The sequence below is a fragment of the Hyperolius riggenbachi genome, chromosome 6 (assembly GCF_040937935.1).
Source record: "Hyperolius riggenbachi isolate aHypRig1 chromosome 6, aHypRig1.pri, whole genome shotgun sequence".
NCBI classification, from domain to species: domain Eukaryota; kingdom Metazoa; phylum Chordata; class Amphibia; order Anura; family Hyperoliidae; genus Hyperolius; species Hyperolius riggenbachi.
The window spans coordinates 255,164,278-255,179,602 of NC_090651.1; the positions used below are offsets into that span (position 1 = coordinate 255,164,278).

General features: G+C 43.6%; 1 protein-coding gene across 1 annotated transcript in view; it reads right to left on the reverse strand.

Annotated features, from left to right (window-relative positions):
- The window catches only part of NOC2L (NOC2 like nucleolar associated transcriptional repressor), a 176,654-nt gene that overhangs the window by 61,802 nt on the left and 99,527 nt on the right, over positions 1-15,325 (reverse strand). The gene's annotated exons all lie outside the window — the stretch shown is intronic.

Consider the following 15,325-nt stretch of genomic DNA (forward strand, 5'->3'; position numbering starts at 1 on the left):
CACTGTCAACAAGGAACCTACAGACCTGAAATGATCACCTGGTATGGACATATACATGTAAGGTGGATGTCATCTCATGCCTGAAAGTCTCTTAAAAGTAACACCTGAAAAACAAACAAATCTGTGCCATTTAGATGTTTGCACTGCAAGTGTCAGTACACAAAAGAGCAGGTGATATGAGGAAAGAGAACAGCTGGGATGCTCCCTTGTCCCTCCAGGGAAGTGCTATTGGAAGTCGTAACAAACCTAAACACTTCCCTACTATAATTAAGCCTTCAGAGAACTCTCACTCCCTAGTGTGCTTTTTCAAAGTTGACTACAGGTGCCCTTGATGTCACTGGACTCCCCAGGATTTCCGTCAGACACAGCTTACATGTACGTAAGCAATGCATGCAATATTGACAGGGAATTACTCAGGCTACTACAAGACAAAACAAAAACTGAAGGTTCTGAACGCATGTACGGTTAGGTTCATAAATATTTGGACACAGACTTTTTTTTATTGGTTCTGTACATTACCACAGTGAATTTTAAATGAGACAACTCAGATGCAGTTGAAGTACAGACTTAGAGGATATTTTTCCAGATTTTTTTTTTTCTTTTTTGGATCAATTTCATTAATCTGATTGCATTGGTTCGGAGATTTGTGTCCATTAGTGGTCCCAAACAATCAGTTCAGATTGTATATACGAAGAATTGCTCATCGATTAGCAAATTGTATCATTAGTGGCTGCCTTAAAGCGGATCCGAGATGAAAAACTAACTATAACAAGTAAATTGTGTATATAGCTTATCTAAAGTTTAGATGGTTTACACAGCAAAGCTAGCTGCAAGCAGTTTTAATAGAATATGGCTTATCTGTATCGTGAGCCATCAGCCTAATCCCCTCTCCTCCTCCCTCCTCCCCTCTGCCTATGAAATCAATGGCTAGTAATACCTCCTCCTGCCCAGACTCCCATGAGCCCTTGCTACTGCCAAGGCTCTCTGAAAACCTGTGGGCATGGCTTTTTTAGTTTATAAGGTATTCGAGTATTAAAACAAAAACAAAAAAGTATTTGGCTTGAGGAATGCCCTATAAACAATAGGAAAGGAACACAATTATGCAATGTGTAAAACTTCACCTCGGATCCACTTTAAAGTGACAATGAAGCGGAAAAAAAACCTCATGATATAATTAATTGGTTGTGTAGTACAGATAAATAATAGAACATTAGAACAAAGAAAGTAGTGTCATATTTTTATTTTCAGGTATATAGCTTTTTGTATAACATTGTATCATTCTCTAATAATTGTAGTTTCCACAATACAGTCAGCATCTTAAATGATTTCACAGAGCAGGCTACTGACCTTTTGAACTTTTCTCGGCAGAAAAACCATGAACAAAGAAGAAACAATGAGAGACAGTTGAGATATGTGCTTCAAAAAGACAGTGCTGTCCACGACTTTATACAGTCGGAGAGTTCACAGAAGCTATTTTGCATAGATAACAACTGAAGTTTCTTAACTCTTCCTGTATTGGAAACATATTGTATGGGACTCATATTTGTGCTAATGTTTTATTTCTTAGCAGTACTACACATACAAATCATATCATAAGTTTATTTTCACTTCAGATTCCCTTTAAAGAGACTCCGTAACAAAAATTGCATCCTGTTTTTTATCATCCTACAAGTTCCAAAAGCTATTCTAAGGTGTTCTGGCTAACTGCAGCACTTTCTACTATGACAGTCTCTGTAATAAATCAATGTATCTTTCCCTTGTCAGACTTGTCGGCCTGTGTCTGGAAGGCTACCAAGTTCTTCAGTGTTGTGGTTCTGCTATGAACTCCCCCTTTCAGGCCCCTCTCTGCACACTGCCTGTGTGATATTTAGATTAGTGCAGCTTCTCTCTGCTCTCGTATCTTTTACAAGCTGGATAAAGTGTCCTCTGAGCTGGCTGGGCTTTCACATACTGAGGAAATGCAGACAAGGGCAAAGCTGTTTGCAGGAAGAAAAGAGCAGCCTGAAACTTCAGTGCATGAGAGCAGAAGGGGGAAAGAAACACACAAATGATCTCTTGAGATTCAAAAGGAAGGGTGTATGCAGCCTGCTTGTGTATGGATGTATTTTCTGTGTGGACATACTGTACATCAACTTACTTCCTGTTTTGGTGGCCATTTTGTTTGTTTATAAACAAACTTTTTAAAACTGTTTTTAACCACTTTTAATGCAGCGGGGAGCGGCGAAATTGTGACAGAGGGTAATAGGAGATGTCCCCTAACGCACTGGTATGTTTACTTTTGTGCGATTTTAACAATACAGATTCTCTTTAAAGCCTATTGTAGACAACTGGACAGCTGGGGTTTTCTGTGCATTAATGGACATTTGGACTTTTTGGTCGGTGCACAGCCCTCTTGGACAGTGCATACAATATTTAAAATGCAACATAAATGATTAATGCCCATGTAAAGTAGGCCCAACAAACGTGTTTTCCTCAAACCCAGCAAAGCACTGAGACTATCACTTAAGATGGCCACGCACTTATAGATTTGTAGCAGATTCGACCATCAGATAGATTCCAGACGTCAGATGTAATCTGATGTGTGCCATACACTAGAAGCAGATATTCAATAGATTTCAGAATGAAATCTATTGAAAATCGATCAAAATGCATTATTGTACCATTCTATCCAATGCAACTCTATGGGCCATCGATCAGCTGCCAGCAGCCTATTGACCTAGATTGTTCATCTGGACCGATCAAGAAAATCGATTGAAATCAGCTGGAAATCGATCATGCTTCCTACTGCATCGATTCCTAGCCGATTTGATCAGAGCTGTCAAATCGGCCGTTGATCGATTGCTGAAGTCGACCAGTGTATGGGCCCCTTAACACTGACTATCAAATCACATACAGCCCAGTCAAGCTAGGCCTTCCCACTGCATTTTCAATATCTCTTTTGTGGACTTACCTGACCTTCCTGCCTCTATGAGGACAGTTTTAGCTGAAGCAGGTGATTTTGGTGCCCCCCTCAGCACCATCTGTGCCAGATTTAGCGCCGCCATAATGTTAATTGCAGCAATTACAGTGCAATTTGGGTGCTGGATCTAGCTGCATCCCAAATTACAATTGTAATTCGGGTGCAGGCAATGGCCAATTCCTGAATTACAAGCACAAAGGAAGATATTAGGTAATCAGTAGGGGAATATATTTTTTATATTCCCAGAGATTACCTAGAGCAGGGAGAGCAGTCTTGCCCCTGCGCCCAAATGAAACGTGGCAGTTTCATATGTATTCAATTTTAGGGCCTGCGACCTGGTAACCACTTGCAGCACAGTATCCTGCTACCCACTAAAGCCTTGTATAGACAAGAGACGAATCTCAGCAGAGGTGGTTGATAGCGGCAGTCTTAGGCCCGGTTCACATTAGCGGTGGCTATCCGGAATAGCCGTGCCGGAGCCGCACCGCATGCTGGCCGGACGAAACGGACGCACGGCATAGCAATGTTAAGTCTATGCCAGGGTTCACATGTGTCCGTTTCGTCCGGACCGGAGCCGGACCGGATCCGGACTCCGGTGTCCGTTCCAACATGCGCTATTTTTTGGTCCGGCTCCTCCGGCAGCCGTATCCGGGGCGGAGCCGGACTGCACCATCCGGCCAATGGAAACCAATGAGAACCGGAGAGCGCACAACACACTGGCAAAAAATCCGGATGTTCTACCCCACTTCCTATGCGGATTTTTGCGGCGATATTGGCTGGGGACACATGGGCAAGCATTTTGGAGTGGAGCAGCACAGCTGGATCCGGATCCGGAGATGTTGGCAGCATGTCGGAGGTGGAGGTGAGTGCTAAACAGCAGAGGGCCTGATTCCACAGGAATTTTTTTTTTTTTTATACAGGTTGTACTCTTTAAGAATCCGGATCCGGATCCGGACCGCAACCGTGTTCATACCGCACGGAAACCGTATGCAACCGGACCGGATCCGGACAGGAACCGTACGGTTCAGGTCCGATCCGGCTCCGGTGCGGTCCGGACATCCGGTGCGGTTTTTGCAAAACCGCAAGTGTGAACCGGCCCTAAATCTATCACATGTACAGCGGTCCCGAATCTCCCATGGCGTATCAGCCAGTGACCTGCGCTGGCCGAGTCCTCCCTATTTGCCTGACTCACTCCATGACACTTCTTGTACGTCACTCCATCGGCAACAGAACGCATCGCTAGCCTGAAGGCTAGCAATGTGTCTGTACAGCCTTGGTACTCATCTTTTTATCTTTGAGTTCAGTGCGTTCAAACACTAGAGGCCAAATGGAGACACACACAGTGATGTTTAAGAAGTAAAATGAAGTTTATTGGATTTACAGATAGTTTTAACCACCCTGGCATTACAATTATTGCGGCCATACGAACGCGGGTGGCTTTGTTTTTTTTTTTTTTTTTTAAATGGTTATTTTTAGTGTAGCTAGCACTAGGCTAGCTACACTCTCCCCCCAAGTCCCCCGGCACTGTGTCCCCCCCTCCGCTCGCCGCCGGCGATATTTACCTGGCCGAGATCCCTCGATGGCAGAGACTTCCGCCATAGCTTCAGGCATTGCTATGGTGACGATCGTACAGGACGTTCGACGTCATCGATGTCATGCGCAGTTTCGATCGCCGCCATAGCGACCCCTGAAGGCTATGGAGAGGCCAAAACAGCGGCGATCGGGGGGATCAGAGCAGGCCGACGGCGATCAGAGGGGTGATGTAGGTATCCAAGTGCTAGCTACACCCCCTCCAAAAATGTTGTGCAAAAAGACCCTCCAGAGGCTGAGCTCGTCATTACCGGCAAGGTGGTTAAACAAACATGGTTTGTACCGCACAACTCGCAGAGATAGAGTGTGCCAGGGTTGAAAAGAACATATTGCACTTTAGAGAGAAAAGAAACCCTTATTAAACAGCACCACTCAGACATATATAGGATAACAATATTTAAGGTAGAAAAAATATAATAAATCTTTATTACAATGTTTCACAGTGTGTAACCACAAGTATCAAAAAAAATAAAACCATATTAAAAGACTACCCATAAAAGTCCTCCATAGCCATAAATATCAGATGCATTCATATAAAAATGAATTTAACCAATTAAGATCCTATAAGGATATAGTTGCACAACAATCAGGATACTTAGCCCAGGTTAAGGAAAAATGGCATCAGCATCAGTATGGTTGGAGAGACAAGGAGCCCCCTCACAACAGGGTCGTTAGGGGGCTCCTCGTCTCTCCAACCATACTGATACTGATGCTATTTTTCCTTAACCTGGGCTAAGTACCCTGATTGTTGTTACACTATGCATTTTATCTGTGGGTTGTTTCCACCATCTATAGTTCTCGCTTTACTATTTTTTGTTTGTTATTTTTGATCTGGACTTTCCAGGCTGATTTTGCACTTATTCATATGATTATTTTGTATTTTCACTGTATGGATATTTGTGTGCTAGGCACAAGGTTACCACACATTACTGAACCCGGGTTCAAGGGCTGCACTGGGAACTTGCTTGATCCCGTGTGCAACTATATCCTTATAGGATCTTAATTGGTTAAACTCATTATTATATGAATGCATCTGATATGTATGGCTATGGAGGACTTTTATGGGTAGTTCTTAAATATTGTTATCCTTTATATTTCTGAGTGGTGCTGTTTAGTTAAGGGTTTCTTTTCTCTCTAAAGTGCAGGATTTACAGAAAGTGTGCAATAATTTAAACAAAATTAGGTAGGTGCATCATTTTGGGCACCACAATAAAGAAATGAAATCAATATTTAGTAGATTCTGCTTTTGCAGAAATTACAGCCTCAAAACGCTTCCTGTAGGTTCCAATGAGAGTCTGGATTCGGCTTGAAGGTATTTTGGACCATTCCTCTTTACAAAACATCTCTAGTTCATTCAGGTTTGATGGCTTCAGAGCATGGGCAGCTCTCTAACTCACACCACAGATTTTGAATTACTGTATATTCTGGTCTGGGGACTGAAATGGCCATTCCAGAACGTTGTACTTGTTCCTCTACATGAATGCCTTAGTGGATTTTGAGCAGTGTTTAGGGTTGTTGTCTTGTTGAAAGATCCAGCCCCGGCGCAGCTTTAGCTTTGTCATGGATTCCTGGACATTGGTCTCCAGAATCTGCTGATACTGAGTGGAATCCATGCGTCTCTCAACTTTGACAAGATTCTCAGTCCCTGCACTGGCCACACAGCCCCACAGCATGATGGAACCACCGCCATATTTTGCTGTAGGTAGCAGGTATTTTTCTTGGAATGCGATGTTCTTTTTCCTCCATGCATAATGCCCCTTGTTATGCCCAAATAACTCAGCACCTTATTCCCAAATGAAGCTGGCTTGTCCAAATGTGCTTTAGCATACCTCAAGTGACTCGGTTTGTGCTGTGGGCAGAAAAAAGGCTTCCTCTGCATCACTCTCGCATACAGCATCTCCTTGTGTAAAGTGTGCTGAATGGTTGAACAATGCACAGTGACTCCATCTGCAGCAAGATGATGTTGTAGGTCTTTTTGAGTTCCAATAATTAGTTCTAAAGGTTTTGGCATCAATAAAATGACACCTACAGGAAGCATTTAGAGGCTGTAATTTCTGCAAAAGGAGTATCTACTAAATCTTGATTTAATTTCTTTTTTGTGGTGCCCAAATTTATGCACCTGCCAAATTTTATTTAAACAATTATTGCGCACTTTCTGTAAATCGAATAAACTTAGTTTCACTTCTCGAATATCACTGTGTGCGTCTCCTACATGATATATTTAACTGACATTTTTTATCGTAATAAACAACAATTTATACAGGAAAATCATGACGATTAACAAGGTTGCACAAACTTTCTCATCCCACTGTAACTGGTGCGGGAATATAATTACAACTTGAGAACTGAACGGAAATGCAGCCTTAAAGGGAACCAGAGACGTTGGGAGGAAAGCTTTTATACATACCTGGGGCTTCCTCCAGCCCCATAAGCCTGGATCGCTCCCATGCCGCCGTCCTCCGCTTCCTCTCTCCGCCGGTACTGTGTCCCATCATTTCCGCCAGTCGGCGGGCAGATGCGACCAATATACCGCATCACAGGGGCTCCCTCCATATCCTTATGCGTGCGCCTGCATACTACGCAGGCGCATGCGTAAGGATATGGAGGGGACCCCTGTTCATGCAGAAAATTGGCCGCGTCCGACGGAAGTGACGAGACCCGTTACCGGCGATACAGGAAGCGGAGGATGGCGGCGTGGGAGCGATGCAGGTTTATGGGGCTGGAGGAAGCAACAGGTATGTATAAAAGCTTTCTCTATTTTTTACCTAGCTTCCTCTCTGGTTCCCTTTAAAGAGACTCTGAAGCGAGTCTAAATTCTCTTTTTTAACCTGTATTCATGTTAAGCCCCATAAGACCAGCTAAACCGCCGCTATCCCGGGGCAAAATGAGGGGTTAATACTCTCCAAATCCCCCCTGTAAAATCCACAACTTTCTTGGTCGTGGATTTTGCTGCTCATGGAGGCAGAGCTATGAGCTATGGCTCTGCCTCCATGCACGTCAATCGCCGCACGGATCTCTGCCTCTCCCTGCCCCTCTCTGTGAAGGCAGATTGAGAGGGGCGGGGGAGAGGCGGCGATCAGCGGGGATTGACACGCTTGAGGCAGAGATGGCTGTAGCTCTGCCTCAATCAGGAAGCGCTCCCTGGGCACCACGGAGGGGATTTGGGGGGTATTAACCCCTTGTTTTGCCACGGTATAGCGGCGGTTTAGCTGGGCTTATGGGGCTTAACATGAATACAGGTTAAAAAAGAGAATTTAGACTCGCTTCAGAGTCTCTTTAAAGCGGATCTAAACCCAGGACTTCCTCTCTGCTCTAAAAGATAAGCAACTTCTTAATATCCTTTACAGAAAAACATTTCATTGTTACGGCCTACCTTTCTCCACAGAGACGCTTGCTTTGTAGTTACTTCCTGGTTTGCTGGAAGCACTTACAGGGTTAACCTCCTGTTTTTACATATAGCCTGTCTGAACTCCGCACACCTCCGATCAGAGGTGTCAGCTCAAAGTATAGTGATTTATTACTTCCAGGTAAGGGAGATTTAGCCAGCCTCTTATTCCTAAATACAAACAGGGTGCGTTTTTCTGTTTTACTTCTTTCCTGTGGAAAAGTGTAGGTCCTTTTTTGTTTTGCGGTTTTTGGTTTTGACCCTGCATATTTAGGCATGCGAAAGCAAATGCTTATTTGCATGAGCAATGTCTCGTGATTAGCCAATAGGCCAAATTTGCAAAGCCAGATTTGCCAGGTTCACTTGGTTGATGCACACATGTTCTTTCTCTGATTGTAGTTAGCATTGCATTTCTTTTTTCTGAGGGCAGGTAGTGAGTGGCTTGTTTTAGGAGGTGAGAGCCCTGGAGCAGGCTATTTGCGCCTGTCCGCCCCTTATGTGTCGCGCCCAGGTTATGCGCATACAGCAGAACGCAATGGACGTTGAGGTAAGTGCCTGTTTTTAATCTTGGGAGGTGTGTGCGGGCGGCTCTGCCCGGCGCTGGCCACGCTGGGGAGATCGCCTGCACCCCCCAGCCTCCGCCTCCGGGGTGCCGCTGTGTGGGTTCCAGGCGGTGAGAGTGCCTGGGACCCCTGCGGCCCCCCAGTTGTATGGGGGCAATGGGAAGCCTCCTCGTGGCGCCCCTGGATAGTGCTGTATAGCATGAACTAATTCCCGCAGGGCGATTGTTTTGCGGTTTTTGGTTTTGACCCTGCATATTTAGGCATGCGAAAGCAAATGCTTATTTGCATGAGCAATGTCTCGTGATTAGCCAATAGGCCAAATTTGCAAAGCCAGATTTGCCAGGTTCACTTGGTTGATGCACACATGTTCTTTCTCTGATTGTAGTTAGGTCCTTTTTAAGCAGACACCCAATAAGTGCAACAGGAAACAGACAGCATCACTGTCATACTCAAAATAATTGGGATATGGCACAGTTTCCGACCAGAGAGGTTCAGTTACTGCTGCATTTTCTCATTATGAAACAAAAATGATCTGCAAAGGGTTACAGTGGATCCCAGTGCATAGGCAACCTCTGCTCTGCCCTCCGATGTGGTGAAGCAATTTACAATCAGCACTGCATTCAGCACTGTAGGAAACAGAAATGCTAAGTGAACTTTGGTTATGACAAATGTATCTGCATCATAAGCTCTGCTCCATACACTCTGTTCTATCTGGATTTTAGTTTTACTGGCTCTTTAGTTTCAAACGTTTTTATTGCAGTAGGCAAAATATACAGCATAAAAGATGTAATGGTTTAAGTTTTCCCCTCACGCAGAAGGGTTAGAATTGTGGAAAAGTTGCAATTAGCATAATTACTGGCTCTTTAAATGGACAGAGTAATATGCAAGACTGAAGCCATTTTATGCAGGATGTTTCAAGTCAAGTAATGACATTTCAGTAATGAGGACAAAGCCATGACGCCTCTCTTCTCCATCTACCCCCGTGCAGACCAAGCCTGTCTCGCTCTCTAATTTTGTGGCACCACCTGCAACCCCCAGCACAGCTCTATCCTACTGCAGAGACCACAACACGTGGGCGTCTCTGATCTGACACTTTCCTTTTGCCTCTGTCCCTGCGAGGTGGTGCCAGAGTGTCTGTGGATGGCTTCTGGCACTCCCAGGCCCCTGATTTATATTACCAGCAGTCTGCCATTAAAATATTTATGAAGGCATTACATCCGTGCGTGCTGTTCTAGGGTTGCAGAGGAGATCGGGCTCCGTCAGCCAGCAAACAACAGAATGCTAATTATGAAGATTTATCTGCTCCCTTTGGAGACAGAGGTGCCTGCAATGTACTGCAGTGCAATTCATGGGAGGTCCGGCAAGCAACAAGAGGGTTCCAGGCTGACAGGGGGCGTCTAGAGGGATCAAATGACAGTTACAAACTTTCAGGGAACTGAAGGTCATTTGCTGGTTTCCATATCGCAGGTCAGGAATTATACAGAGTGCATTCTATACATTTTCCTGATCACAGTTATGATTTACCGATTTCCTCGGGACTAAACGCTGCTGTGTGCCTCACATATAATAAGTCATTTGATGTCTTATTTCATGGCAGACATTGCAGACTTGCCGTCATCCGTGCTTGCAGAGCGTCATACCTAGTTAATTCACAGAGACAAACCAAAATCTGAGGTGCTGCTCTCTGACGCTGAATAGGGAGTACTTCAGAACAATGGTAGCTAATATTACAGCAACCATGAAACCCAAATGGCTATTATCATGGATTTTCTTTATAAAGTATAACTCCAGTCTCAGAAATACACATTCCAATGAGTTCTGGTTCACCATGAGCTTGCTGGTTAGTCTGTACCTCTGGGTTTTTCAAGTCCTACTCCATAGAGCCAAATTAATCTACACCATGCACTGATGAGGATAAACCAATCCGAAACAGTCTGTATGCATGTTGAATTATTATGGCTCTGTACGAACTACAAGCTAACAAATCATTGCATTCCAGCGGTTCTGGAGGTGTGTTTAGCTTCTATGGACGAAGCTAATTGCATATATTCAGCAGTGATGCCCTGGGAGACATCTCGGAGCTCACTCCAACCTGAATTATTGCAAATAATTTCTGTTTTAAGAAAGCAAACTTTTGTTTTAGAAATGAACCAGTAAACCTTCACTTAGGACAAATGGAAATCCAATAGGCTGATAAATATTAGGCCAAGTACAATTTTCCCAATTAGAAACTGTATATATGTAATCCTGAAATTGTATTTCACAAACCATTTTAGCTACGGTATGTAATGCCTGGTACACACCATGCAATTTCCCATCAGATAGATGGGTCAGATCGATTATTTTCAACAGGTCTGATCTGATTTTGATTGTTTTTCTGATTGATTTTGTAAAGAAGTGATCGGAAAGTCAATAAGATACACTATTGGAAATCAGATTGGACCTGTCGGAAGTAATCAATTCAACCTGTCTACCTGACAGGAAATTGCATGGTGTGTACCAGGCCTAAGGCTCCCTGCACACTGCATGCGTTACTGCATGCTGTGTTTTTGCCTCCGTTTTTCTGTTGATTGCATTCAGGAAAAAACCAGAATTGCAAATCGGAATCTGAATCACAAAACGGATTTGCAGTGTGCAGGGAGCCTTGTTTTGTCCGACCCAGATTCTTACATGAATGCTCTTTAAAGCAAATCTGAAGCGAAAATAAACTTATGAGATAATATACACTTAACATTTGTAAAGCACTTTTCTCCCATAGGGCTCAAGGCACATAGATGTGCCTCAGATCAATACATGGTTGAAGGCTGGACTGCGTCACAGAGGAAATAGTCAGGTGTTCATAAATGCCAGACTAAACAGGTGGCTTGTACTTAAATGCTTCCAGAGATGCAGACGTCCTGACTGGGTGTGGCATGTCGTTCCAAAGTGTAGGGGCAGCATTGACAGTAGGCTCTGTGTTGTGTGAGGTGTACTCTAGCCTGGGGGTGACCAAGTTATTAGATCAGGGTTTCCCAAACCATGTGCTACGGCAGCCTCTGGTATGTATCACCGCCCCGCTTTGTCTACCCTCTCACTCTTCTCTGCCTCGGCTCCGTGTAGAGTTAGAGCAGAGCTACAACTAAATGGCCGCCAATGTCCACAAATGTGGACATCAGTGGCCATTTTGTTCTGACCCTGCTCTAACTATACAGCAAAAAAGAGCGAAGATAAAGCACAGAAATGGCGGGAGACAGAGCGGGTGCTAAACAGAGACGTCAGCGCTTGAACCCACGATACTGGTAAGTGTTCCACGGCCACTGCCTACACATTCTACTGGGTACACCTACAGCTGACTTCCTATGCTGGGGGCTCCTACACCTGACTTTCTATGCTGGGGGCTCCTACACCTGACTTTCTATGCTGGGGGCTCCTACACCTGACTTTCTATGCTGGGGGCTCCTACACCTGACTTTCTATGCTGGGTGCACCTACACCTGACTTTCTATGCTGGGTGCACCAACACCTGAATTTCTATACTGGGGGCACTTATGCTTGGCTACCTAAACTGAGGGCACCTACATCTGACATCCTATACTGGGGGCACCTATGCTTGGCTACCTATATTGAGGGCACCTACACCTGACTTCCTCTACTGGGGGCACCTATACTTGGCTACCTAACTACATATATATTGAGTCTAAAGACGTTTTTTGTTTTGTTTTTTGGGAAGGGGGTGGAAGGGGGGGTGTCGCACCACGGCTTAAATGCGCAGTACAAATAGTCGGTGCTGTGCTCTCTTCCCAAAATGGGGGGGGGGGGGGGGCTAATTGTCCCACTTATTGCTTTTATTAATATTCCTGAAAGGTTCTAGACTTAATTTTTAATTGTATTTCCATCCATTTCGTAGTTATTTTATATTTTTTTTAATACGTGTGTGATGTGTCATGGAGATCTGAGCATTTGGCGTGATGTGTCACGACTTCAAAAAGGTTGGAAGCCACTGTATCAGATCCTTTTGATCTAAGATTGTGTGTGTGTGTGTGGTGGTACGGGGGGGGGGGGGGGGGGGGGTGATGCAGTTGTAACAAATCCTTCGGGTATCCAGGGCCCAGATTGTGCAAGGATTTGAATGTCAATATGCCAATCTTAAACAGAATTCTCCATTTTATCGGTAGCTAGTGGAGTGAGCAAATGGTTGTTATGTGATAGTGGCAGGGTTGGCTTGTTAATCAGTTCACCCCCAAGGGTTTTTACCCTAACGGACCAGAGCAATTTTCACCTGTCAGTGCTCCTCCTTTTTATTCCCTAATAACTTTATTACTACTTATCACAAGAAAATGCTCTATACCTCGTTTTTTTTTCGCCACCAATTAGGCTTTCTGTGGGTAGTACATTTTACTAAGAATTTTTTTTATTCTAAATGCATTTTATGGGAAAAATACAGAAATAATGGAAAAAAAAAATCATTATTTCTCAGGTTTTAGCCATTATAGTTTTAAAATTAAACATTCTCCTGTGAATAAATCCAACACTTTTTATTTGCCCAGTTGTCCCGATTATTAAACCGTTTAAATGATGTCCCTATCACAATGTATGGCGACAATATATTATTTTAAAATATAGGTGTTATTTTTCTGTTTTGTTTTTTTTGTTTTAGCCATAATTAAACTCCTATGTAATAAAATTAATTTTCCCTTAGTCAACTATTTATTGATTGATTTTAAGCTGATTTTTTTTTACAAGTATTTTTTTTTAAGGGGGTGGTGGAAGTGTAATTTATTTATTTTATTAATATTGTATATTTTACATAGTATGTTTTTGCTTGTGTGTAATATACTTCTTGGCCACAAGATGGCGCTAGTGAACACTTTCCCGTAAAGGAAGTGATCACCTTTTTTTTTTTTTTTTTTTGGTACACTTTATTAAACTGAAACAGTTTCCTGTTTTATGGATGGAGGTGGCCGCTGTTCGTGGTCACGTCCATTCACTTCAGGCATTGCGATTGGGTAGAGGACCGCTCGGTCCTCTTCCCCAATCACTTAACAAGGGATCCCGACAAAAACGGCGGCGGAAACGGCAGCGGTAGCGGCGCGGACACATGCGGAGCGGCGGCGGGAATGCGCGACGTATTAAAACGTCATGTTGCCGTTAATAGGCTAAAGCATGACGTTTTAATATGTTACTTTGTTAGTAAATGGTTAACAGCCTTGCTGGGGCATTCTGTACTAATTGCAGGAGGTGCAGGTCTTTGTTTGGGAAGCCTATATAGAGAACGTTGCAGTAGTCCAACCGTGATGCGATAAAGGCATGAACCAGTGTTGGAAGATCTGCTGGGGTTATGAGGTGCTTAATTTTTGCAATGTTCCTTAGGTGAAAGAAGGAATGTTTCACAACAGCTGGGATTTCATTCCTGAAGCTTCATTCCCCATCAATCAGCACATCCCGGGTGCGCACAAAGTCTGAGTTATTCAGGTCTGAGCTCCTTATCGTTATGCCAGTTTCACACCAGAAACCAGCATTTTGAATGCGATGTGATTGGATTAGCACACTGCAATGCTAAAAACAGGCTTGGGAGATACCAGCGGTAATATGTAGTAATTTCACTTCTGTCAGCAAGCCAAACTATAAATGAGGCGCTCTAGCGCTCACTTCCTGTGGTGGAAATACGAATTGCACAGAAGTGTATTGAAAAAATATGCTTCAGCGCATATGCACCGTACCATGTGTACATGACTTCCGGTCAAAGCACGTCGGTGCTTTCACGTCAGATCGGACGCTTCCGATGCATCACACCACATCCGATCTGAAATGTCACATAGACTTTCATTGCTTTAGCATTACCCTGCAGTAGAAAGGGTAACACAACACAATGAAAATGCCCAAGTGTGTAAAGGGCCAGAGTGGTGCTAGCTGAGACTGGAGCTGCTTTGCTGTTGACCGCTGACCTCTGATAACAAGAACCTCAGTTTTATCAGCATTTAGTTTTAGCCAGTTATTATTCATCCACTCTTCAAGCCCAACTAAGCATGCATTTATTTGTGGGGTAAGGTCAGTTATGCCAGGTTTGAATGATACATATAGCTGGGTGTCATCACCATAGCAATGATATGTAAGGCCATGTTTTTGGACAATTTTTCCAAGTGTACAGGATTTTCTCAAAAAATTAGCATATTGTGATAAAGTTCATTATTTTCTGTAATGTACTGATAAACATGAGACTTTCATATATTTTAGATTCATTACACACAACTGAAGTAGTTCAAGCCTTTTATTGTTTTTCTTATTAATGATTTTGGCATACAGCTCATGAAAACCCAAATTTCCTATCTCAAAAAAATAGCATATTTCATCCGACCAATAAAAGAAAAGTGTTTTTAAAACAAAAAAAGTCGGCCTTCAAATAATTATGTTCAGTTATGCACTCAATACTTGGTCGGGAATCCCTTTGCAGAAATTACTGCTTCAATGAGGAGTGGCATGGAGGCAATCAGTCTGTGGCACTGCTCAGGTGTTATGGAGGCCCAGGATGCTTCGATAGCGTCCTTAAGCTCATCCAGAGTGTTGGGTCTTGCGTCTCTCAACTTTCTCTTCACAATATCCCACAGATTCTCTATGGGGTTCAGGTCAGGAGAGTTGGCAGGCCAATGGAGCACAGTAATACCATGGTCAGTTAACCATTTACCAGTGGTTTTGGCACTGTTAGCAGGTGCCAGGTCATGCGGAAAAATGAAATTTTCAGCTCAATAAAACTTTTTAGCAGATAGAAGCATGAACCCACTTTTGAACCAGAAACAGCGGCAGAAGCGCCTGACCTGGGCTACAGAGAAGCAGCACTGGGCTGTTGCTCAG